General features: G+C 43.9%; 1 long non-coding RNA gene and 1 pseudogene across 1 annotated transcript; both read left to right on the top strand.

Annotated features, from left to right (window-relative positions):
* Positions 1 to 3924: 3924 nt before the first annotated feature.
* LOC102159902 (uncharacterized) lies at positions 3925 to 25633 on the top strand. Its single transcript, XR_014806181.1, has 3 exons — positions 3925 to 6999; positions 21277 to 21353; positions 24662 to 25633. It is a non-coding gene; the product is annotated as an uncharacterized LOC102159902 (long non-coding RNA).
* Positions 22984 to 23613, top strand: LOC146402347 (large ribosomal subunit protein eL21 pseudogene; annotated as a pseudogene).
* Position 25634: the final 1 nt, after the last annotated feature.

Below are 25634 nucleotides of genomic sequence, written 5' to 3'. Positions count from 1 at the left end.
GCATTGCCTTGAGCTGTGGTGTAGTCTGCAGACGTGACTTGGATCCCGTGTGGCTGTGGCTGTGGTGTAGGCTACAGCTCTGATTCAACCCCTAGCCTGGGCACCTCCATATCCCGTAGGTGCAGCCCTAAAAGAAAAAAAAAAAAAAGATGAAAAAGAAATATCCATGGAATGACTGCACATCAGTAGATTTATTGTTAAGAGCTGTCTCTGTGGTCCAGCTGGATTAAGTACCAGCCTCCATCATTCACCACACTACAGCCACAGTGACCTACCCACCCCAACCCCCCCACCCCCCACCCCGAACACCACAGCAACTTCCTGCTTTTGCTGCTCCTTCTTTCTGGATGCCTGTCACCACTCCCGGGACACTCTGTCCTGTGATGGCCTTCTTTTCAAGGGACGTCCCCCAGTCACCTTACTAAAGACCCTGAGCCTCTCAACCCTACTCTGACACTGTCTGTCTTAAGGTTTACAGAACACCCATGGCTGCCTGAAACCACATAGGCCAGCAGCTGCAGCTCTGAGTGGACCCCTAGCCTGGGAACCTCCCTATGTTTCAAGTACAGCCCTAAAATGACAAGAAAAAAAAGGGATCCAGTATTGCCACAGCTGCAGCAGGGGTCGCAACTGTGCCTTGGATCTGATCCCTGGCCTAGGAACTCCATATGTTGCTGGGCAGCTAAAAAAAAGTAAGAAAGAAAAAAGATAGTTTGTCCAGTTTCATACTGCCAAGAAAAACTAGTGGGTTTCTGCAGACAAAGATGGGAAATAGATATAACAGAGGACCAAGTAGACTGGGAGTTCCCTGAGAAATGATATAGATCTTATTTGTCATTTTATCTGCAGCTGCTAGAACAGTGCTTGGCACTCACCCTACAGATAATAACTGTTGAGTGAAGTGAGCTAATGGATTGTGAGATTTGAGCTGGAGAAGCTGGATGATGTGAAAGACACTAGATCACTTAAAGTGGGTGGCAGCCCCAGCATCTGTTGTTTGAGGCAAAGGTCCAGTCCACACTCTCCCGCCCTGAGGCCCTCAGCGTGTTGTGAACCATGGTTTTGACAGAGAAAAATTGCTCAGGTTGGATGCTGTAAATACGCATTCCTTCCTCGTATTCATAGATCTCTTCAGGACAGGGGCAGACCACAACCTTCAGCTCTGATAGCTCTGTCACAAGCTTTAGCAGGCTCTTGAGGCTGTAGGTTGAGATGCAGTTGCCAGAGAATCTGAAGCTGTGGAGGCGGAAGCAGCAACTCAGGGGTGGTAGGAGGACCATGAGATGCAGATCCCTCATCCCACAGTGGTTCAGGACCAGTTCCTGCAGGGTGCCTGAGGCCTCCCTAAGAAGAGCCTCCAGTGCTCCTGGAGCTATCTGGGAAAGGTCATTTTTACTCAAATCTAACCTTTTCAGGTGTGAGGCCTGAGGATTCTGAAAGCAGATGTCTCTGTTAAGAAGAGCACAGGAGGGCAGGAGTTCCCGTCGTGGCGCAGTGGTTAACGAATCCGACTAGGAACCATGAGGTTGCGGGTTCCGTCCCTGCCCTTGCTCAGTGGGTTAACGATGCGGCGTTGCCATGAGCTGTGGTGTATGTTGCAGACGCGGCTCGGATCCTGCGTTGCTGTGGCTCTGGCGTAGGCCCGTGGCTACAGCTCCGATTCAACCCCTGGCCTGGGAACCTCCATATGCCGCAGGAGCGGCCCGAGAAATAGCAACAACAAAAAGACAAAGACAAAAAAAAAAAAAAGAAGAGCACAGGAGGGCAGCTCCAACGTTTCCAGGGCAGCAGGCAGGTAGCTGAGGAGAGATGGCAGCACATGGTTACTCTCAGCGAGCAGGGATCGGGCAAAAAACGTCTCAGGAGCCCCCAGGCTTTCTAGCCCCAAAAGACTCATGCCCTAGACTGGGCCAGGTCTGGTGTGTAAAGACCTTCTCTGATCAGGAGACTGTCCTAGGACCAGCCCTACCCTGTGATGAGTGACAGTGGTCGTCGACTCATCCTTTCAAGGCCCCAGGACTCAACTCTATGAAGTGAATATCTTAACTATCTTACTACTTAACTTTTAAGTCTTTTGGGGATGTAGAGGTCCTAATTTTTTATTTTTGGCCACACCTGCATCATGTGGAAGTTCCCAGGCCAGAGACTGAACCCATGCCACAGCAGCAACCCGAGCCACTGCAGCAACAACGCCAGATCCTCAACCTGCTGTACCACAAGGGAGGGCCCTAGAGGTACTCATTTTTAAAAGGCTCAGAACATAAAATAAACACTGAATATAGTTCGCCCTTGAACAACTCAGGTTGAGCTGATAGTCCATTTATAGGTGGATTTTTTCCCATAAATACCATTACAGTACGACGCAACCTGCAGTTGCTTAAATCCTTGGATACAGAGAGCCTCCTGGAAAGTTATTTGGATTTTCAGCTGCGCAGGGGTTCAGCACCTCTATAACCTTCCAAAGTTGTTCAAGGGTCAACTGTAGTAAAATAGTAGCTACAGTGAGTTCCCATTGTGGCTCAACAAGTTAAGATCCCGACATAGTATCCGTGAGGATTTGAGTTTGATCCCTGGCCTTGCTCAGTAGATTAAGGATCCAGAGTTGCCATCAGCTATGGCCTAGGTTGCAGATGTGGCTTAGATCCCAAATTGCTGTGGCTGTGGTGGTGTAGGCTGGGAACCCCTAGACTGGGAACTTCTATATGGCATAGGCCGGCAGCTACAGCTCCAATTAGACCCCTAGCTTGGGAACCTCCATATGCCGAGGGTGCAGCCCTAAAAAGACAGAAAGACCAAAAAAAAAAAAAAAATGTAGCTATGACCACTGAATAGTGGTTTGGGGGCTGCTGCCACCTCTAGCTTCCATTTACCCTGTCACTAGACCCAAGAAACTAGATTTCCAAGAGTTCCTTGGAGATATTTTTAAGGGCCATTGTCACTGGGGGCAGGGGGACAGAGAATATCAAACACCTATGGGTTGTTTTTTTTTTTTTTGTCTTTTTATAGGGCTGCACCCTTGGCATATGGAGGTTCCCAAGCTAAGGGTCTAATCGGAGCTGTAGCTGCCGCCCTATGCCAGTCACAGCAACGCGGGATCCAAGCCATGTCTGCGACCTACACCACAGCTCATGGCAATGCCAGATCCTTAACCCACTGAGCAAGTCCAGGGTTCGAATCTGTGTCCTCATAAATGCTCCACTGAGCCACAACGCGCACTCCTATGTATCTTTTATTACCAATACTGCTTCATCTTCCCTCATCAAAAACTATAAGCTCCACTGGGCATTCAGTGAGTACCCAAGAATGAAGGTAATTTCCCCAGAGAGGTGGTTTAGCACAGAAAGAACAAACTTTCTGGGTTCAAATCTTGCCTCTTACTGGCTGTGTGACCTTGGACAAGTTCCTGAACCTCTCTGGGTCTTGGTTACCCCATCTGTAAAGTAGGTATAATAGAACTGCTCAGTGCAAGGGCCTAGGGGATGTTCAGTGTTGAGTCTGTGAGTTTTTTCTCCTCCAGATATAACTTACTTTCCCTGAAAGTTACCAGTCCTCAAGGGGGCCCGAGACGGACTCAGCTGGCTGGGATATGCATGCACTGTTCTTGCTCAGTCCTTGGCTCTGTCCTGACTTGCAGTCTGTCACTAAGGAATGGGGAGAAACTTCCCTTGTGCTCACCTGAGAAGGTGGTGCAAGTAGCCTGAAATGTGGTGGGAGGACAGGTGGAGCAGCTGGAGGCGTCCCAGAGGGCTTAGGTGGGAGAGGAACGAAGTGAAAGCATCAGAGGGCAGCTCCCTCTCGGCAGCTGCAGTCCCGAAGATGGGCTGAGACCGCGTGAAGCTGCACAGGTTTTTCATTTGCTCCGCTTGTCGGGCAAGTTTGCTGTCACGTGAGAGCAACCCAAAGCAATCCCTTATCTCCATCCAGCTCTTGAATAAATTCCAGCTGCAGCAGGTCCAGGATCTCCATGGCCCGGATGATCGGTACGTTCTTGATGTGCAGCTTCCTACAAAACAGGCGCAGGGGCCAGCAGCTCTGCTTCACCTTCCTCAAGACAGAGGAAGATAAGTCCCCACTGCGAAAGGTGCCCAAGGAGAGGTTTATATGCAGGTCCAAAGGTTGCCAGTCCTGACAAGGCTTCTTCTTCCAGTTTTTCCTTTTCCTGGGTTTGGTCTCAGGAAGGGTCATCCTAGGTCCACGCTTGTAATCTGTGAGGATGCGGAGCTAGCTGCATCCTCAGAGCAGTCATTAGACTCTGTGAGCTCGACCTCTGGTCTGACTGAAATCTACCACCCTCAGTTTTGACTTCCTGAGGGAAGAGAATTAAGCACAACCAGCTGAGGCCAACACTGGCCCTTCCGTCCCCAAACAAGCGCGGTCTTTCCTCAGCTGCTCTCCCTCCCCAGTCTGCTCATCCTGCATCCTTTGTTCCTTTCTGCAGTTTTCTTACCTGCTGCACCCACATGAATGGCTGAAACACTCTTTAAACACCTCAGCTCGGAGTTTCCATTGTGGCTCAATGGTCATGAACCCATGAGGACGCATGTTCGGTCCCTGGCCTTGCTCAGTGGGTTAAGGGTCCGATGTTACCGTGAGCTGTGGCTGTGGCTGGCAGTCGTAGCTCCTATTCGGCCCCTAGCCTGGGAACTTTCATATGCCGTGGGTGCGGCCCTGAAAAATAAATAAAAAATATACATAAACACCTCAGCCCTGCCATTGTACCCCCCCAAACTTTTCTTAGGTGACTTCACCAAGTTTCCTTGAAGTGGTTGCTGTTGGTGCCCTGTCCAGTTTGCCTTCACTATACCCACCACTGCTGTCTGGTTGAATCCAGAGAATTACCATTAGCTAAACAGGAGACAGCTGGCCAGAAAAGCTGTGCCTCTTCCTTCCTGGGCCAGGGGTGGGAGTATAGTTTGGCCAATGGCTAACAGACATGGTGAGCAGGGTCAAAAGCCTGGTCCCCTTGCCTGGTGTGAGAACTCCTGTGCCACTTTCTGGTTCAGTGCACACACCAGAGTTCCCTGGGATCAGGCTGAAGTTAGTCATTTTGATTTTGTTTTGTTTTTGTCTTTCTGTCTTTTCTGGTGCTGTACCCATGGTATGTGGAGGGTCCCATGCTAGGGGTCTAATCAGAGCTGTAGCCACCGGCCTTCACCTCAGCCACAGCAACTCCAGATCTGAGCCTCGTCTTTGACCTACACCCCAGCTCACGCAATGCTGGATCCTTAACCCACTGAGCAAGGCCAGGGATCAAACCCGCAATCTCATGGTTCCTAGTCGGATTCATTAACCACTGCGCCACGATGGGAACTCTCTGTATGTAAATTCTACTTCAAGAAGGTTGATATGTTTTTTAAAGGATCATGAAAGCTTATGTTGTAATTTACAAATCAAGACCCACCATTAGTCAACTAGAGCAGGCACTTTACACCCTCTGGGCATAAGAGTCCACTGCCCCTTGGGGGATGGGAAAACATAAAGTACCCACCTCATCTTGCAGGGTCCTTGAAGGACAGAAGTTAAACAGGAAAAGCCACTCTGGAGTTCCTGGTGTGCCGTGGCGAGTTAAGGATCCGGCGTTTTCTTTGCAGCAGAATTCTCCTTCTTAAATTTTGTTGAGCACTTTTATCTTGAAGGGGTATTGGATTTTTGTCAAATTAGTATCTATATAAATTGAGATAATTATTTTTTCTTTATTATTTTAATGATATGCACTATTAGGTTAGCTCAATGGGCTTGGCTGGTTCCAGTGCAGAATTGCACATGCTAAAGAGAGGATTAGCCCTTGACTGGCTCCTGGGAATTTATCTCTGAGTTCTTGGATAATCCTGCCTCAGGATGTTGTATATCTGAGGCATTGGGGCACCCTGTATCTGTTTGATCAGACTGTTAATCTATGCTAATAATGTGACTTGTGGTAAGAGTCTGCCTGAGCTCTGGATCAGGCTGTATCAGTTTGACCTCTTGGGGAGCTGGAGACTGAGTAGCTCAGGTCAGTTATATGGTCACCACGTGCCTAAATGACTGAGCTCCCTATAAAGCCTGGACGCCAGGGCTTGGGTGAGCTTCCCTGGTTCACACACTTCACACTTATTGCCTCCCATGGCTGCTGGGAGAATTAAGTGCTGTCTTATGTGACTCCATTGGGGGAGGACAACTGGAACCTTACTTCTCCTCTCTCCTTACTTTGCCTTATATGCCTTTTCCATTTGCTGATTTTAAAGAGTATCCTTTCGCTAAAATAAATCATAAGCATAAATATTGCAGCTTTTCTTTCTTTCTTTTTCTTTTTTTTTTTTTTTTTTTTTTGGTCTCACGCAGCATGCCAAAGTTTCCCAGCCAGGGATCTAACCCATGATACAGCTGTAACCAGAGCACAACAGTGACAATGACAGATCCTTAAGCCAAGGAGCCACCACCCCTGGTGACCCTTATTATGGCTTTTCTGAGTGTTGTGACTCTTTCCAGAAAATCACTGAGCCTAAGGGTGTTCTTGTGGATCTGATAGGGATGCTGTAGGCTCAGGTAGTTATTGAAGTCCCAGTAGAAGATCATAGATAGAGAGGGAAATCTAGGGGACTTTGGGAGATCACTTTAAGTTAATAAATTGCTCAAAAAAGTCATCAGAACAATGCAGGCTTGCCTGACTAGTGGAAGTGCGAGAACTACCTCGGGTTGTTTGATGGGGGATGGGATGAGGCCTGCTTTCAGATTCAGACCTAGGGCAGGAGTTTTGAGGACCGCCCTTCTGCTGATTTGAATACACAATTTACGGGATACCCAGGAGGAGCTACTATTCCCAGAAAGGAAGAGGCGGTCTTTTCCAACCTCCATTCCTTTGGATGATAAAACTGTGGCCCACGCGATCCTCAGGGCTTGCATCTCTCACAAGCATCCTATCCTAATAAATGTATTTTTTTGCCTATCACTTTGTCTTTCGCTGAGTTCCTTCTGCTCGGAGACATGAAGAACCTGAACCTCAGTGAGTCCAGACACAGGGTGAGTGATTCTAATTTAAAACCGTGGGTTTAAGTCCCAGTCTGGGTTTAGGCTGGGTTCAAGTCCTGGCACATGGGTTCAAGTCCCAATCTATGTTCTGGCTAGGTTCAAGTGGTTAGTGCTGTCAGTTTTCAGATCCCCAAGTCATATGGTATAAGATGTTGATTAATTTTCATATGTTGAACCTCTTTTGTATTCCTGAGATAAATCTTACCTGGTTATTGTATACCCCTTCTATATACTGCAGGTTTCCATTTGCTGGTATTTCTTGAGGTTTTTTATTTATTTATTTTGGTCTTTTTGCCACTTCTTGGGCCATTCCCGAGGCATGTGGAGGTTCCCAGGCTAGGGGTCAAATCAGAGTTGCAGCCGCCGGCCTACACCACAGCCACAGCAACATGGGAACCGAGCCACGTCTGCAGCCCACGCCACAGCTCAGGGTGACGCCGGATCCTTCACCCACTGAGCAAGACCAGGGATTGAACCCGCAACCTCATGGTTCCTAGTCAGATTCGTTAACCACTGAGCCATGACGGGAACTCTCTTGAGGTTTTTTAATATCCATATATACAAGAGATACTGGTCTGTTGTTTTCTTTTTTTTTTTTTTTTCCCTCTTTTTTTTTAGGTCCACACCTGCTACATATGGGTGTTCCCAGGCTAGTGGTGGAATAGGAGCTGCTGCTTCCAACCTACACCATAGCTCACGGCAACACTGGATCCATAACCCACTGAGTCAGGCCAGGGGTTGAAACCACATCCTCATGGATATTAGATTCTTAACCCGCTGAACCACAAGAACTCCCAATGATGTAGCTTTAAACCTCAAAGAATTAAATAAATAGGAACAAACTAAACCAAAAGCCAGCAGAAAAAAAGGAAATAATAAAAATTAGAGTGAAAAAAATTGAACAATGAGAAAAATAGAGAAAATCAATGAGACCAAATTTGGTTCTGTGAAAAGATCAGTAAAACTGACAACTTTTAGCTAGAATGACCTAGAAAGAAAAAGAGTATAGGAATTATTTTGCTATAATGGGGTTATGGGTTAAGGATCCCGCATCGTCACTGCAGTGCTAGAGTCTGCTGTGGCACAGGTTCCATCCCTGGCCTGGAAAAGAAAAAAAACAAACTACTGTATTGATTTTAGAGCTCTAATCTTTTTATTTTGCTAAAATGTAAAATGTAAAATCTACCATTTTAACGTTATATACATACAGTTCAGCAGCATTAAGTATATTTGCATTGCTGTGCAACCATCACTACCATCCATCTCCAGACCTTTTCATCTTCCCAAGCTGAAACGCATTCTCTATGCCCATTAAATAATAACCCCCTATTTCCTCTTCCTTCTAGCCCCTGGCAATCACCATTCCACTTACTGTCTCTGAATTTGGGTAAACTAGGTACCTCATGTGAGTGGAATTGTGCGATATATGTTGTAGGGGGAGTTCCTGCTATGGTGCAGTGGGTTAAGAACCTGACTGCAGTGGCTTGGATCACTGTAGAGGCTTGGGTATTATCCAGGCCTGGTGCAGGGGGTTAAAGTATCCCAAGTTGCCAAAGTTAGGATGTAGGTCACAGCTGGGACTCAGATTCAATCTCTGGCCCGGGAACTTCCATATGCTGTGGGCGAGGCCATAAATGTGTGTGTGGGTTGTGGTAGGGGGACATAACTTGCCACCCCCAAAGGTCTGTTATTTTGAGGTGAAAGTAATCAAAGCCCAAAAAGATTTGAGAAGAAACTTTGATCTCCCCCTAACTGCGTAAAAGAATGTGTTTAAAGGACCTGTTTCGGGAAGGAAGCTATCGCCATAGATAACTATAGTATGAACTAGGTTTGTAAACAGGGAAGAAGCTAGCAATCCTCTAACTATAGTATGAACTAGGTTTGTAAACAGGGAAGAAGCTAGCAATCCTCCCTGGGTCTCATTGTCTCTTGCTGGCTGACAAGGCCTGCTTGTCAACCCAGGTCCCGAAGTCAGCGGTGCCCCAGAAATAATAAGAAAGAGACATAGAAATAGAGTGGGGATCAGGGGGCTACCGCCTTCAAGAGGCAATAGCCACCCTCTGAGCCAACTCATGGTTTTTATTTACTCTTTTCTACGTCCTTGTACGTGCAGGGGATACATCGGTATTTTACTTCAAACTTATTGGAAGTGAGATATGCTAGGACAGGCATTCCTAAGCACAGAAAGTAGTCATAAATGTTTTAGCCCTCCCAGGCCATAGTTTGTTCTTTGCTTCAAGCAATCTATGGCCTCTCCCATAAGTCCCCCAAGGCGTGCTCCAGTCCTGAGACTGTCAGAGCTGATGGTTTTCCATCAGCAACATCAGGGCTTCAGCAATCTTGTTTTCCAGATGCCATTCGTTGATGATGTTCTCATTCATTTGCCTCAAGGGTCATGAGAGAGTCACGAGACCTTGTGTAGACTGACCTCTACAGCCACTCTATGGCGCCAGTCTTTTTTTTTTTTTTTTTTTTTTTTTTTTTGCCTTTTGTCTTTTGTCGTTGTTGTTGTTGTTGTTGTTGTTGCTATTTCTTGGGCCGCTCCCGCGGCATATGGAGGTTCCCAGGCTAGGGGTTGAATCGGAGCTGTAGCCACCGGCCTACGCCAGAGCCACAGCAACTCGGGATCCGAGCCGCGTCTGCAACCTACACCACAGCTTACGGCAACGCCAGATCGTTAACCCACTGAGCAAGGGCAGGGACCGAACCCTCAACCTCATGGTTCCTAGTCGGATTCGTTAACCACTGCGCCACGACGGGAACTCCCCTTTTTTTTTTTTTTTTTTTTATAAAACAGCTTTTTTTTTTTTTTATTTTTTACAGAATAAAATACATACATTTACACACAATTACATTCACACAGATTATTATAACATGGATCTTAAGAAACAGATTAAGTGACTCCCACTGGAGAAGTGGAATGGAAAATATGCTGAGACAAATAGGAAATTTATTCTATACTTTATCCCAATTTTATGGCTTTCAGCTTTACTACTTAGTTTTATCTGTAACATTTCAATTTTTCTTTAAAAATTAGCATTATATTAAATTGTTATATTATGCAACTAAAATTTACAAAGAAGAAAGCCTTATATACCATTAAATATCTTATATAGCCTAATAAAAAGAATAACAACTGGTAAGCATAACAAAAATAATACACCCTCTGAAAATAAGTAAAATATAAAATGCATAAGTTGGTTAAAAAACAGTGTAACTATATAAATATGTCCTCACAATTTGTTCCATCTCATTGATTCTGCAATAAAGGCATTACACCATTCTAGGTGATGTAATAAACAAGACATTATAGACTTTACATTGTACCATGGAGAGAAATGGTTATTAATAATACAGTTGTAGAACTGTATTATTTAATTGTACAGTGGCATTATTTAATTATAATTATCATAAGGTCTTTGATGGAGAGGAAATCAGAATCATATCTAAGAAGACTTCAGCATTCCAAGAATGATGTCAAATGACCCCCTTCATGGTGGATTATGCACTTATTTTCGATGAGATATATTTCTTCTCCAGAGATTCCTTGTTTGTGTATCAATTGTAGATTTTTGGTTTGCAGTTATTCTGAAGTTTTGATGTAAGAGTCTATATGTATATGAGATTGTTTTAAGTTGTTGTTCTCTTAATTGCAAGTTCATTTCTGGTGTCCCGCATTTGTACCCACCTCTTCTCATGATTTCTGATTTTGGTGGTATAATTGTGCATGGATGATTTCATATCTTTACTGTATATATACCTTTACTGGTGAGCCTTGTCATTTGTGGAATTTTTGTTTCCTGTTGCTGATCTTTTCTTTCCTGCCTAGAGAAGTTCCTTTAGTATTTGTTGTAAGGCTGGTTTAGTGTTGCTGAATTCTCTCAGCTTTTGCTTATCTGAGAAGTTTTTGATTTCTCCTTCAAATCTGAATGAGAGTCTTGCTGGGTAGAGTATTCTTGGTTGGAGGTTTTTTCCTTTCATCACGTTAAGTATATCATGCCACTCCCTTCTGGACTGCCGATAATCTTATTGGAGTTCCCTTGTATGTTACCTAGCTGCTTTCAAGATTTTCTCTGTCTTTAATTTTGGTCAGTTTGATTATTATGTGTCTTGGTGTGTTCCTCCTTGGGTTTATTTTCTATGGTACTCGTTGTGCCTCCTGGATTTGAGTGAGTGGTTCCTTTCCCATGTTAGGGAAGTTTTCGGCTATTATCTCTTGGAATATTTTTTCTGTCCCCCCCTCTCTCTCTTCTCCTTCTGGCACCCCTATAATACGGATGTTGGTGCGTTTAACATTGTCCCAGAGTTCCCTGAGACTCTCTTCATTTGTTTTCAATCTTTTTTCTCTTTTCTCTTCTGCATCCGTAATTTCTTCTAATCTGTCCTCCACCTCGCTTATTTGTTCTTCTGCCTCCTGTATTCTGCTGTTAGCTGCTTCTGGTGAGTTTTTTATTTCAGTTATTGTATTTTGCATCTCTTCTTGTTTAAGTTTTATAGCTTGTATCTCTTTGGTTAGTGTTTCCTGAAAGTTATCCATCTTTGCCTCCAGTTTATTTCCAATGTCTTGCATCATCTTCAGCATCAACAGTCTAAAGTCTTTTTCCTGGAGGCTGAGAATCTCCTCCTTGCTTAGCTGTTTTTCTGGGGTTTTTCCTTTCTCCCTCATCTGAGTTATAGTTCTCTGTCTTTTCATTTTTATAGGTTTTTGGTGTGGTGACCTTTTTATAGATAATAGAGTTGTAGCCTCTCTTACTTCTGGTGTCTGCCCCCCTTGTGGCTGAAGTCAGTATGGGGGGCTTGCTGTAGGCTTCCTGATGGGAGGGGCTGATGCCTGCCCACTGGTAGGTGGAGCCGATTCTAATCCCTCTGGTGGGTGGGGCTTAGTCTCTGGATGGGATTAGGGGCTGCTGTGTGCCTGAGGCTCTTTAGGTAGCCTGTTTACTGAGGGGCGGGGCTGTGACCCCACCTGGATTGTTGTTTGCCCTGGGGCTTCTCAGCACTGACTGACGAGTGGGGCCAGATTTTCCCAAAATGGCCCCCTCCAGAGAAAGGCAGCTGCTGAATATTCCCGAGAGCTTTGCCTTCAATGTCCTTCCCTCACAACAAGCCACATTCACCCCTGTTTTCCCATGATGTCCTCCAAGAACTGCAGTCAGGTTTGACCTAGGTTCCTGTGGAGACCTCTCTCTGCCCTGGGACCCAGTGCCCATGAAAGTCTGTGTGCGCCTTTTAAGAATGGGGTCTCTGTTTCCCCCAGTCCTGTGGAGCTCCTGCGCACAAGCCCCACTGGCCTTCAATGCCAGATGCTCCAGGGGCTCTTTCTCCCAGTGACAGATCCCAGCATGTGAGGGTTTGATGTGGGGCTCAGAACTCTCACTCCTGCAGGTGAGTCTCTGTGAGCCAGTTAGTTTTCAGTCTGTGGAGCTTCCCACCCGGGAGGTATGGGGTTGTTTATATCACGAAATCACCCCTCCTACCTGTGGATGTGGCCTCCTCTTTTTCTTCTAGAGTAGGGTATGGGTTTCCAGTCCATTTGGGTGGAGATTGCTCAGTCTTTAGCTGTGAATTTTGTTGTTTTTAGGAGAAAAGTTGAGCTCCAGTCCTTCTATTCCGCCATCTTAATCCCCTAGCCAGTCTTTTCTTTCTATTCTTTGTCACGTCGCATATTCATGCCTCCAACAGCTGGCCCAGCAGACACTTATTTCATGTTTCATGGGATTCTTTGAGGTCCCAAACTGCTACCCCCAACATCCTCTTTTGTCTTTACCTGAAGGTGGTATTTGAGGTTAGCGTTTTGGTCATTTTGAGATTTACTCTCTTTTCCTGGCTATCTCCCAATCTATACATGTAATGGAACATCGATTTTCTCCTGTTAGTCTGTCTCAGGTCAACTTAATTCTTAGACTAGCCAGCAGAACCTAGAAGAGTAGAGGAAATTTTCTTCCTCGCTGAAAATGTCCTTTTGTGTCTGGCTTATTTCACTTAGCCTAATGCCTTCAATTATATCCTTGTCGTAGCAGGTGACAGAATTTCCTTCTTTTTGGATTTCCCTGGAGGAGCAGTGGATCTAGCATTGTCATTTCTGTGGCTTGGGTCACTGCTATTGTGTGAGTTCAGTCTCTGGCCTGGGAACTTCACATGCTTTGAACTTCCTGTGTGCTAAGGATGTGGCCAAAAAGGAAAAAAAAAAGGGAATTTCATTTTTTTAAGGCTGAATAATATTCTATTGTCTGTACATACTGCATTTTATTAATTCATCTGTTGAGGGACTAAATGTCCATCTAAATGATTGTTTCCTCTTTTTGGCTATTGTGAATAATACTACTGTGAATATTATCATACAAATATCCTTAAAGTCCCTGCTTTCTGGAGTTCCCCTTGTGGCACAGCAGAAAAGAATCTGACTAGTGTCCATGAGGATTTGGGTTTGATCCTGGCCTCGCTCAGTGGGTCAGGGATCCAGCATTGCCAGCTCAGATCCCGTATTGCTGTGGCTGTGGCTAGGCTGGCAGCTGTAGCTATGATTAACTCCTAGCGTGGGAATTGCCATATGCTGCGGGTGCTGCCCTAAAAAGCTCCCCCCCCAAAAAAAAAAAGAAAAGAAAAAAAAAAATCCCTGCTTTCAATTCAACTTAGATGTATACCTGTAGTGGAATTTCTGGATCACAGGGTAATTCAATATTTAATTTTTTGAGGAGTTGCTGTGCTGTTTTCCACAGCAGCTGCCCATTTTACATTCCCACCAGCAGGACACAAGAGTTCCAATTTCTCCATATCTTTGCAAACACTTGTTATTTTCTGGGTTTTTTTTTTTTTTTTTTTTTTTTTTTGGTCTTTTTGCCTTTTCTAGGGCCGCTCCCTCGGCATATGGAGGTTCCCAGGCTAGGGGTCTAATCGGAACTGTAGCTACTGGCCTACACCACAGCCACAGCAACACCAGATCCAAGCCGCGTCTGCGACCTACACCACAGCTCATGGCAATGCCAGATCCTTAACTCACTGAGCAAGGCCAGGGATCGAACCCACAACCTCATGGTTCCTAGTCGGATTCGTTAACCACTGAGCCACAACGGGAACTCCTGGGTTTGTTTTTTGTCTTGTTTCTTTTTTGGTCTTTCCTTCCATTTATTTATTATTTATTATTTACTTATTTATTTATTTGCTTGCTTGCTTGCTTTTTAGGGCTAAACTCACCAGCATATGGAAGTTCTCAGGCTAGGGGTCAAACTGGAGCTATAGCTGCTGGGTCTGAGATGGGTCTTCGACCTACACCACAGCTCACCCACCACAAGCCGGATCCCTGACCCACTGAGCTAGGCCAGGGATTGAACCCGCATCCTCATGGATACTACTTGGATTCACTTCTGCTGTGCCTCAGTGGGAAATCCCACTTTCTTTTTTTAAATAATAGCCATTCTAATGTGAAGTTGACTATTCACAAAATCTTTGTGACTTTGATTTGCATTTTCTTAAAGATTAGTGATATTGAGCAATTTTTCATGTGTTTACTGGCTATCTGTATATCATCTTTGTGCGTTTTTTTTTTTTTTTCTTTCTTTTTTTTTAGGGCCGTACCTGCGGCCTATGGAGGTTCCCAGGCTAGGGATTGAATCAGGAGCTGTAGCTGCTGGGCTACACCATAGCCACAGCAACACAGGATCCAAGCCACATCTGCAACATCACAGCTCATGACAATGCTGGATCCTTAACCCACTGAACAAGGCCAGGGATCGAACCTGTCTTCTCGGATGCTAGTCAGATTCGTTGACTGCTGAGCCACAAAGGGAACTCCTGTATGTCATCTTTGGAGCAATGTCTATTTGAGTCCTTTCTGATTTATTTTTTTTTTTTTCTTTTTTGGCTGCCCTGCAGCATGTAGAATTCCCAGGCCAGGGATCAGATCCGTTGCAGCTGTGGCAACATCAGATCCTTTAACCCACTGTGCTGTGCAAGGCTGGGTCTGTGATCAAACTTGTGTTCTGGTGCTGCAGAGACATTGCTGATCCCATTTTGCCACAGCAGGAACTCCAAAAAAAGATTGGTGTCTTTTTTTTTTTTTTTTTTTTGCTTTCTTTTGCCTTACCTGTGGCATGCAGAAGTTCCCAGGCCAGAAATTGACAAACCCTCACCACAACAGCAACCCAAACCACTGCAGTGACAAAGACCAATCCTTAACCCATTGCACCACAAGAGAATTCCATATCCTATTTTTTAAACAAATTTGTTTTTTGTGTGTTTCTTTTTGGCCACCCCATGACATATGGAATTCCCTGGCCAGGGATCAGATCCAAGCCACAGTTGTGACCTATGCCACAGCTATGGTAATGCCAGATCCTTTTAACTCACTCTGCCAGGCCCGGGATCGAACCTGAGTCCCATGGCTCCAGAGATGCTGCTGATCCCATTGCGCCACAGCAGGAACTCCTAAACAAGTTGTTTTTTACATTGTTGAGTTTTTGGAGTTCTTTATTTAGTCTGGATAGTAAGCCCTTATCAGATATATGATTTGCAAATATTCTCTACCATCCTATGAGGCTTTATTTTATTTTATTTTTATTTATTTATTTTTTTGTCTTTTTGCCTTTTCTAGGGCCGCTCCCATAGCTTATGGAGGTTCCCAGGCTAGGGGTTGAATCGGAGCTGTAGCCACCTGCCTACACCAGAGCCACAGCAACATGGGATCTGAGCCTCGTCTGTGACCTACACCACAGCTCACAGCAACGCCAGATCTTTGACCCACTGAGCAATGCCAGGGATCAAACCTGCAACCTCATGGTTCCTAGTCAGATTCGTTAACCACTGTGCCACGACAGGAAATCCATTTTTTTAAATTTTATATATATATTTTTAGGGCCACACCTGCAGCATATGGAAGTTCCCAAGCTAGGGGTAAAATCAGAGCTATAGCTGCTGGCCTAAGCCACAGCCACAGCAACGTGGGATCTGAGCCTCATCTGTGACCTACACCACAGGTCAGGGGAACGCCAGATCCTTAACCCACTGAGTGGAGCCAGGTATCGAACCCTCGTCCTCATGGATACTAGTCATGTTCTTAACCTTCTAAACCACAAAAGGAACTCCATATGAGTTGTATTCTTGTTCTCTTGATATTATCCTTTGATGTACAAGTTCTTAATGTGGATGTAGTCCAGTTTATCTATTTTTACTTCTTGCCTATGCTTTTGATTTCATATCAAGAAATTATTGCCAAATCTAATGTCATGAAATTTTCCCCTGTGTTTTCTTACAGAAATTATAAAATCCTTACATTTTAGGTTTTACATTTGTCTTTGATTCCTTTTGAGTTAATTATTGAATATGATATATTTTTTGCATGTAGCTATATGATATTCTCAGCATGATTTGTTGAAACCTTTTTCCTTTCCCCATTGAATCGTCCTGGCATCCTTGTCAAAAATTATTTTATCAAACATATAAGGGTTTGGTGTTATCATTGTAGCTCAGCAGGTTAAGAACCCGACTGGTACCCATGAGGATGCAGGTTCGATCCCTGGCCTCAATCAGTGGGTGAGGGATCCAGTGTTGCTGCAAGCTGTGGTGTATGTTGCAGATGTGGCTTGGGTCTGGTGTTGCTGTGGCTGAGGTATAGGTTGGCGGCTGCAGCTCTGATTCCACCCCTGGCTTGGAAACCTCCATGTGCTGCAGATGTGGCTCTAAAAATGCAAAAACAAAAAACAAAAACTCTAGATATAAATAGACATTATATCTATATTTATTGATCTGCACTGTCTATCCACCCATCTGTCTATTTATCTATCTAGAGATTTTTAAAGAATTGGCTCACATAATTGTGAAATCTTGGTAAGTGCAAAATCTTCAGGGTTAGCTGGCAGACTGGGGTCCTTGTAAGAGGAGCAGAAGAGCACAAAGGCAGTCTTTTTGATAGGGATCGAGTCGGATAGTCACCCAGGTAGTTGTAGAAGTCCCAGTGGGGGACCACAGATAGAGAGGGAAACCTAGGGAAATTTGGGAGACCAATGAAAGTGAATGATTGTGCAAGAAAGCTATCAGAATGTCATGGAACAAAGCAGGCTTGGTTAAAATCATAAAATAAACCAGAAGATATACCTCAGGTCATTAAGTGAAAGATAAAACGAGGTCTGCATTCAAGTTCAGCAAGATAATGATCCTTAGGACCAAGGACAAGAATTTAAGGGAAAGATGACATTCCAGAGTAGAAGACTCGTTATAAGGAAACCTGAGATGATGCAACATGTTTTAGCCTATGTTACCGCCTTGCTGCTGATTTGAATAAGCACCATGACAGTCCTAGTTTGATCTCATAGGGTCAAATACTCTCTTACCTGAGGAGGAGCTGGTGATGTAATCCTGCTGTCTACTTGAGAATCAGGAATAATACAGTCTTTCTCACTCTCCACTTTCCTTGGATTATAAAAATGTAGCCCATTTAATCCTTGGGGCAGAGCCTTATTGCCTTACTTGTAGCCCTTATAAGCGTCCCATCTTGCTAAGTCTATTTCTTGCCTATCACTTTGCCTCTCTTTAAATTCCTTCTGCGCTGAGACACAAAAAACCTGAGCCTCAGTAAGTCCAGACACCAAGTAAGTGATTCTAAAACAAACAAACAAACCAACAAAAAACATGGGTTCAAGTCCCAGTCTGGGTTTGGCTATGTTGAGTCAGAGGTGTTCGGTTTCATTTTGATGGAATTCCTTCTTGCTTGGGTGAGGTTAGTCTTTGTTCTGTTGTCCTATTAAGGCCTCTGAGGTTGAGTAGGACACTAGTTAGAAGGAGAGGCAGCAGCTATTCACCGCCAAGCTCTCTCAGACCACCAGGAGTTTATCAGGTACACACTCAGAGAGGGGGAAAGAAAGGGGGGGAATTTTACCGATCTGGACATACGGTTACTGAACCAGGTTTGTTTGCCTGACATGCAGCAAGCCAGACACTGAGGTGCTGAGCTTTACAGCAGAGAGTTTATTCTCAAGGCACCCAAGCTCTTACCAGATCCAAGCTCATTCTGCTCACTGCACAACTGGCCAGCTAATCCAGAGATGAGTTGTGGAGGCAAGGAATAGCGACTTTATTCGGAAAGCTGGCAGACTGCAAAGATGCTGGCGTCGTGTCCCAAAGAACCATCTTCTCCAAATTAGAATTCAGGCTTCTTTTATACTAAAAGGGGTGGGGGTAAAGTCCTGGTTCCAGACAGATTCTGGAGGCCACGTGTTCATTTCATCCTTCCAGCTGTCATTCAAGGGTGGGCCTGGTCAGGATGTTTCCTATGAGCTACACAAAGATATTTGAGCATAATGCTCATTATCTGGAGGCAGGGTTCCCAGAGACGGGGCGTTATGTATACTTTAGACTTACAGGCAGCATCCGTTTAGTGATTAACTTGTAATAGAATACAAAGTTTCTTCCCAGTGACACAGTGAGGAAACAAGAGAGCAAATCTCAGATCTACCTCCCTGAAGGATAGAAGCCTGAAATATTTATGGGATAGGGATAAAGGATCTGGGTGGTCTTAGCTGTGAGTAAAGTTGATTGAAAGTAGGGAAAAGGTGAGCTCATCAGTGTTCGGCACAGGCCCAGTTTTAGAGTTAGTGGTTCCAACAAATCCTCCTAACTGGGGAGGAGCCCACTCCGAATTTCTGGAAAACGATTTAAGCCCCCATCTCTATAGTGACCCATATGTTGGAAGCGTTTGGTGAAGCTCAGAGGATGTGCAATGAGTGAAAGAAGAGAAAACAAAAGCAGGCTTAATTAATTAGTAGGGGCAAGTTACAAGCAAAGGGGTTTCTAACAAGCTGTTCCCTTATTTGCTGTTCTGTAAGAGGCAGTCAAGGATTTCTAAGGCACCAGCTTCTTTTAACCCTTTGGGGGCATGGTTTCAATATAAGTTATTCTAAAAGATTTTGTTCAAAAGGGGGGAAAGGGGGAAAAAGGAAATGATTATGCTACAGATGGGGCCATCCCTCTCCTCCCCTTATTAGCCAGAGATAGAAACTCAAACTTGGGGCTTCAGACAGGTAAAAGTCTAAAATGGGGAAAAAAAGGAAGAGGGAAGGAAAACAAAATAAAAAATTTGAAAACCCTAGACACAGCAGGAGAAAATAAAAGATAATATATATTAAAATCTGACATTTGAGGACCTTCTCTTTGGCACAGTGGGTGAAGGATCTGGGGTTGCTGCAGCCATGGCTTGGGTTCAGTCCCTGGCCCGGGAAATTCCACATGCCACAGGTGTGGCCAAAAAACCCCCAACAAATAAGTTAAATGTGATAATTATATATGTATATGTGTGTGTATGTGTGTGTAACAGAGTTTATATGCTAAAGGAATTTAACAACAACAAAAAGTTCTGATTGGCTTTTGTGCTTATAATATAGGCTCTTGTTAAAAACAAGATAACGGGGGCATTCCCCTCATGGCGCAGCAAGCTATTATCCATGAGGATGCTGGTTCAATCCCTGGCCCTGCTCAGTGGATTAGGATCCAGCATTGCCTTGAGCTGTGCAGGTTGCAGAGGAGGCTCGAATCTCAAGTTGCTGTGGCTGTGATGTAGGCTGGCAGCTGTAGCTCAGATTTGACCCCTAGCCTGCAGTTGCAGCTTTAAAAAGCAAAACAAAAACAACAAAACCAAACCAAGATAACGGATGGACCCAAAGTGGAGTTGCTCATGCTAAGCCCCAAGTCACCAAACTGAGAGTTCCTGCTCTCCCTGAAACTGAATCTTAACTAGTTAGTCAGGAATCCCGTGATTTGCACTACTGTGATAATCTGCCAATAGACTCTTGCCATCCCCTGAAGGAAAGTGACCTTGCAATAGTCAACCTCCTTTTTTACTTAGTATAACTTCCTTGTTGCCACAGCAACACAGCGTCTGAGCCGGGTCTGCTACCTACACCACAGCTCACCCGGCAACGCCGGATTCTTAACCCACTGAGCAAGGGCAGGGGCCAAACCTGCAACCTCATGGTTCCTAGTCAGTTTTGTTAACCACTGCACCACGGACGGGAACTCCTGAAAGTCTTTCATTTTATACAGCTCCTTGAAGCTTCTTACTGCCTGGTAGATTGGCTGCTGCCCAATTCATGAATCTTTGAATAAAGGTAATAAGATCTTTATTCAATTTCAACTTACTTAGTTGATTTTTTTTTTTTTTTCGGTATTTTTAGGCCTGCACCCATGGCATATGGAGGTTCCCAGGCCAGGGGTCTAATCGGAGCTGTTGCCGCTGGCCTACAACACAGCCACAGCAACACCAGATCCTTAATCCACTGAAAGGCCAGGGATCGAACCTGAAACCTCATGGTTCCTAGTCGGGTTTGTTTCCACTGTACCACGATGGAAACTCCCTGAATTTTGTTTTTTGGGGTTTTTTGGGGTTTTTTTTGCTATTTCTCGGGCCGCTCCCGCGGCATGTGGAGGTTCCCAGGCTAGGGGTCGAATCGGAGCTGTAGTCTCCGGCCGCGTCCGCAACCTACACCACAGCTCACGGCAACGCCGGATCCTTAACCCACTGAGCAAGGCAGCGACCGAACCCGCAACCTCATGGTTCCTAGTCAGATTCGTTAACCACTGCGCCACGACGGGAACTCCTGAATTTTGTTTTTTAACGCTCTAAATTAACTTTGACGTTTGCTAAAATGCACCAATTGATAAAACTTCATGGACTTAATATAATCAAATTGTAGTCGTACTTGGAGATCCCTTTAAGTTTAAACATTATGATCTCTACAATCTTAAAAATGTAACTAAATACAAAAAATAGAAAAACAGGAGTTCCCGTCGTGGCGCAGTGGTTAACGAATCCGACTAGGAACCATGAGGTTGCGGGTTCGGTCCCTGCCCTTGCTCAGTGGGTTAAGGATCCGGCGTTGCCGTGAGCTGTGGTGTAGGTTGCAGACGAGGCTCGGATCCTGCGTTGCTGTGGCTCTGGCGTAGGCCGGTGGCTACAGCTCCGATTCAACCCCTAGCCTGGGAACCTCCATATGCCGCGGAAGCGGCCCAAGAAATAGCAACAATAACAACAACAACAACAACAACAAAATAGAAAAACAGTTATGGCTCACTTAAACTATAATCAGGAGACAATATTCCTTCGTCCTGTAATCACGTCAGAGCTGGATGCTGAACAACTAGGGTCACCCTATGGCCCAGAACATGCTGAATTTATTCAAACTAATCCTAAACTCTTTGCCCCGCCCTACCCTCCCTTTCAGGTGGAACCACCTTAAAGGCTCAGGCCCAAGCTTTCCCCTCACCCATTCTGCCTCCCTACAGACCTTGGCGCTTCACCCTCTGACCCCGCTTCACCCTCTGGCCCCGTGTGATGCTGTGCCTGCTGATTCTGGGCATCTGTGAGTATAAAACACTTCTTTATTGCCTAATTTCCCATCATCATAGTACCAATTGCCCTACAATATCTTAGACACTAAAATAATAAACTTTTCAGGCATCTAAAATTGGTTTAAATACATCTGTTTAGCAGGCCTGGAGCAGTTACTGTCTGCTGCTGAGGTATCCACTAAAGATACAAGGAGAAAAACATCCAACTTTCTGATTGTGGCAACCAAGATTGAACAAGAGAATAGAGAAATTGCAAAAATGTGGGAGGGAGATACTTTTTGCAACTTGGAAATGACCTTGTGTGAGGTGATAGTCGATGTAAATAATGGTCTCTGCCCTTGGTTCCTGACTCAGGGCTCCTGAATCCTTGCAAATAGGGGTGCAAGGAGCATCTTTTATTCTAATATTTAGCCTTTGACCCCAGTTCCTGACACAGGATTCCTGAAACCCTAAATTCAGGAGAGTCCTAAGAGATAAGAGCACTGGGAGCATTTTTTGTTTTAATATTTATCTTTACCCCAGCTCCTGACACAGATTTCCTAAATCCTTTGGAATTTCCTGGATGGATAGGAGCATCTTTTGTTCTAGTGCGGCAGCTCTCTGGGGGCTTCTGCATGGGGGCTGCTCATCAGAAAGAGCAAGCCATGATTAGAAGCTTAGAATTACCTGTTCTCTAGAGAGGCTGCCTATGTGAGGAAGCATCCATACAATTTCCAGTAGTTTGGGGTTTGGGGAACTTCAAGGTTGGTGAACACATCTCCATACTGGGAGGGTGGCCTGTCACAACTCTATGGGGACAGGAGCACCTACAATTCAAGACCCTGCCCGACCTGTATCCTTTATTATGTCCTTTTGTAGTAAGCTGGTAAATAGTAAGTGAACTGTTTTACCTGAGTCCTGCGAGCTGCTCTACCAAATTAATGGAACCTGAGGAGTGGGTCTCGGGACTGTCCAATTTATAGCTGATGGATATGAAGCGCAGGTAATAATCCTGTGATTTGCTCTGATCATCTGAAATTGGCGTGAGGAACAGTCAGATGGGAATGAGCCCTTAACCTACGGGAGCTGATGCTATATCTCGAGGTTAAATCAGAATTAAATTGTAGGACACTCAGCTGGTGTTAACAGAATTGCTTGGTGAAGGGAAAACCTCCATAATAACTGTGTAAGAAGTGTTGTGATTTAAAAAAAAGAAAAAAAAAAGTGTTGTGAGCATGATAGTGACATGAGAGTAAAGGAGAAACACACAAGAACTGAGGTTCTTCCTACATACCTTGTAAACAGCAAAGAGCCTGCCTTATTCCAAAAATGAATTTAAATTTGAGTTTAGGAGTTCTCTGTTGGCCTAGCAGTTAAGGATCTGGCATTGTCACTGCTGTGGCTTAGGTAGCTATGGTGTGGGGTTCAATCCCTGGCCTGGAAATTTTTGTATGCTGTGGGCACAGCCAAAAAAAATTTTTTTTTTAATTTATATAGAAATATTGGGAAATCATTTCCCACGGACCCTTACCTTCTGGCTGATTCCACTTTAAAAGCGTAGTTTGAAACTATTTCAAAGCAAGTCAGTGGGGTTGGAGGTGGGCAAATTGTGTTGATAATTTGGGATCTCACGGACACCGCCCCCTCCAGCTAAAATAGTAATATGGGCCTTTTAGGCAAAACTGTCATTTCACAGTAATTCTCCAAAATGACAAGCACAACACAAAGGACACCACAAAGGGAAAGAGGAGGGGCACCTGCTCTGTGTTCTCTGGGCCTTTCAAAAAACACGGAGTTATCCCTTTGGCACATACATGTGAATCTAAAGAAAGGTGATGTGGTTGACATCAGTGGAATGGGCAGTGTTCCAAAAAAGAATGCCTCACAAATATCAGCACGGCAAAACTGGAAGACTGCAATGTTAGCCAGCATATAGTTGGCATTGTTTAAAAAATCAAGAGCAAGATTCTTGCCAAGAGCATCAGTGTACCTATTAAGCATATTAAGCACTCTCAAAGCTGAGATAGCTTTCTGAACCGTCTGAAGGAAAGTGGTCAGAAAAAGAAAGAAGCCAAAGAGAAAGGAACTTGGGATTAACTGAAGCACCAACCAGCTCTGCCAGAGAGGCACACTTTGTGAGAACCATTGGAAAATAATCTGAGCCACTGAAACCCATTTATTTCCCTATAAATTCATGGCATGATAGGTGTAAAAACAAAAAAAGACCTCTGCACTATTTCTTTTTTTTTTTTAAAGTAATATGAACTTTGAGTTCCTGTGGTGGCTCAGTAGTTAATGAACCAGACTAGCATCCATTAGAACGAGAGTTCAATCCCTGGCCTTGCTCGGCGTGTTGGGGATCTGGCATGAGCTGTGGTGTAGGTCACAAATGCGGCTTGGATCTCGAGTTGCTATGGCTATGGGCATAGGTTGACAGCTACAGCTCTGGTTGGAACCCTAGCCTGGGAACCTTCATATGCTGCTGGTGTGGCCCTAAAAAGACAAAAAGACCAAAAAAAAAAAAAAAAAAAAAAAGGTAATATAACCTAATCTAAGTTAGAAAGGAGCCTTAAAGGATTAATTTTTATAAAATCTAATTAACAGAGGAGTGATTATCCCTGGTACTTCTCCAGTCTAGTTTTGCCTGCTTTAAACTTGAAAGAAAAAAATAAGGGGGACATATTGCATTACTACAGCCTTAATGCTGTGATTCATCTATTAAGGGCCACATGCCCAATATCCAATACTTACAATGTTTTTAGACTGAGGTGTAATTGAGGTATAATTATACTACAGTATCATTAACTATAGTTGCTGTGCTGTACTTTACTTATTTTATAACTGAAAGTTTGTACCTGTTGATTCTCCTCATTCATCCCACCACCACGCCTGCCCCCAGTTAAAGTGGTAATATGGGCTTTTCAGCCAAAACTGCTATCTCACAGTAATTTTCTACTCTGCCCCCACCCTGCCTCCTCTGGCAATCTTCAGTCTGTTCTCTGTGTCTGTGAGCTTGGTTTGTTTTTTGTTTTTATTTGGTTGGTTGGTTTTCTAGGTTCTACCTGTAAGTGAGATCATATGGTATTTATCTTTGACTTATTTCATTCAGCTTAATGCATTCACTGCTCCATTCATATTTTCAAAAAAGGCAAGATTTCATTCTTTTTAATGGCCGAGTAATATTTCATTGTGTGTGTGTGTATCAACCACATTTTCTTTACCCATTCATCTATCTATGGACATTTAGGTTGTTTCTATCATGGCTGTTGTAAACAATGCTGCAGTGACCATGAGGGTGCATATGTCTTTTCAAATTAGTGTGTTTTTTTTTTTTCTTCAGATAAATACCCAGAAGCGGAATTGCTGGATCATATGGTAGATATTTTTAATTTTTTGCCGAACCTCCATAATGCTTTCTTGATTGTGTACAAGTAACACTACACTCCAACAACCTAACTGCTGGGCCTGCCACCTTGATCTGAGAAATACACTTAGATATCACTATCAAGAAATAATATGCATATGTATTTTTGATCATATATATATTCAAATTATATATACATTTTGTTTTTATGATTTTTAATACTTTAGATATTTTATGAGTAAAATAATATAGTATTTGCCCCTTTGTGACTTATTTCATTTAGTGTAATGTCCTCCACTTTCATCCATGTTGCAGCATGACAGGATTTCCTTCTTCCTTAAGGCTACCTGATATTACATTGTATGTATTGGGTTGCTTCCCCCTCTTGGTTACTGTGAAGAACAGGGCAGTGAACACAGGTGTGCAAATATCTCTTTGAGATCTTGCTTTGAGGATTTAAAAAATGTATATATATATCCCAAAGTGGGAGTCCTGATCATATGGTAATTCTACTTTTAATTTTCTGAGGAATTGTCATACTGTTTTCCATAGTGGCTGTACCTTTTTATATTGACTTCAGCGTACACAAGGTTTCCAGCTTCTCCACATCCTTGTGAATACTTCTTTTGTTCTTTTGATAATGTCCATCCTGACAGGTGTGAGGTGCTATCTCATTGAGGTTTTAATTTGTATTTCTCTGTTGGTTAGTGATGTTGAGCATCTTTGCATGTGCTTATTGGACAGTTATATATCTGCTTTGGAGAAATGTCTATTCAAGTCCTTTGCCCATTTTTTTTTAACTGGGTTGTATTTTCCTGTAAAGTTTGAGTTTTTATATATTCTGGATATTAACCCTTTATCAGGTATATAATTTGCAATTATTTTCTCTCATTCTACTATTTTTACTGTTATTTATTTTTATTTTAAAATTAAATTTATTATTATTATT

This window comes from Sus scrofa, chromosome 6 (assembly GCF_054392235.1).
Source record: "Sus scrofa isolate SSC_HxYL_T2T_F1_AM1 chromosome 6, Sscrofa_HxYL_maternal_Yorkshire_Landrace_v2.0, whole genome shotgun sequence".
Lineage (NCBI taxonomy): Eukaryota > Metazoa > Chordata > Mammalia > Artiodactyla > Suidae > Sus > Sus scrofa.
This window is presented reverse-complemented; position numbering and strand designations above follow the sequence as displayed.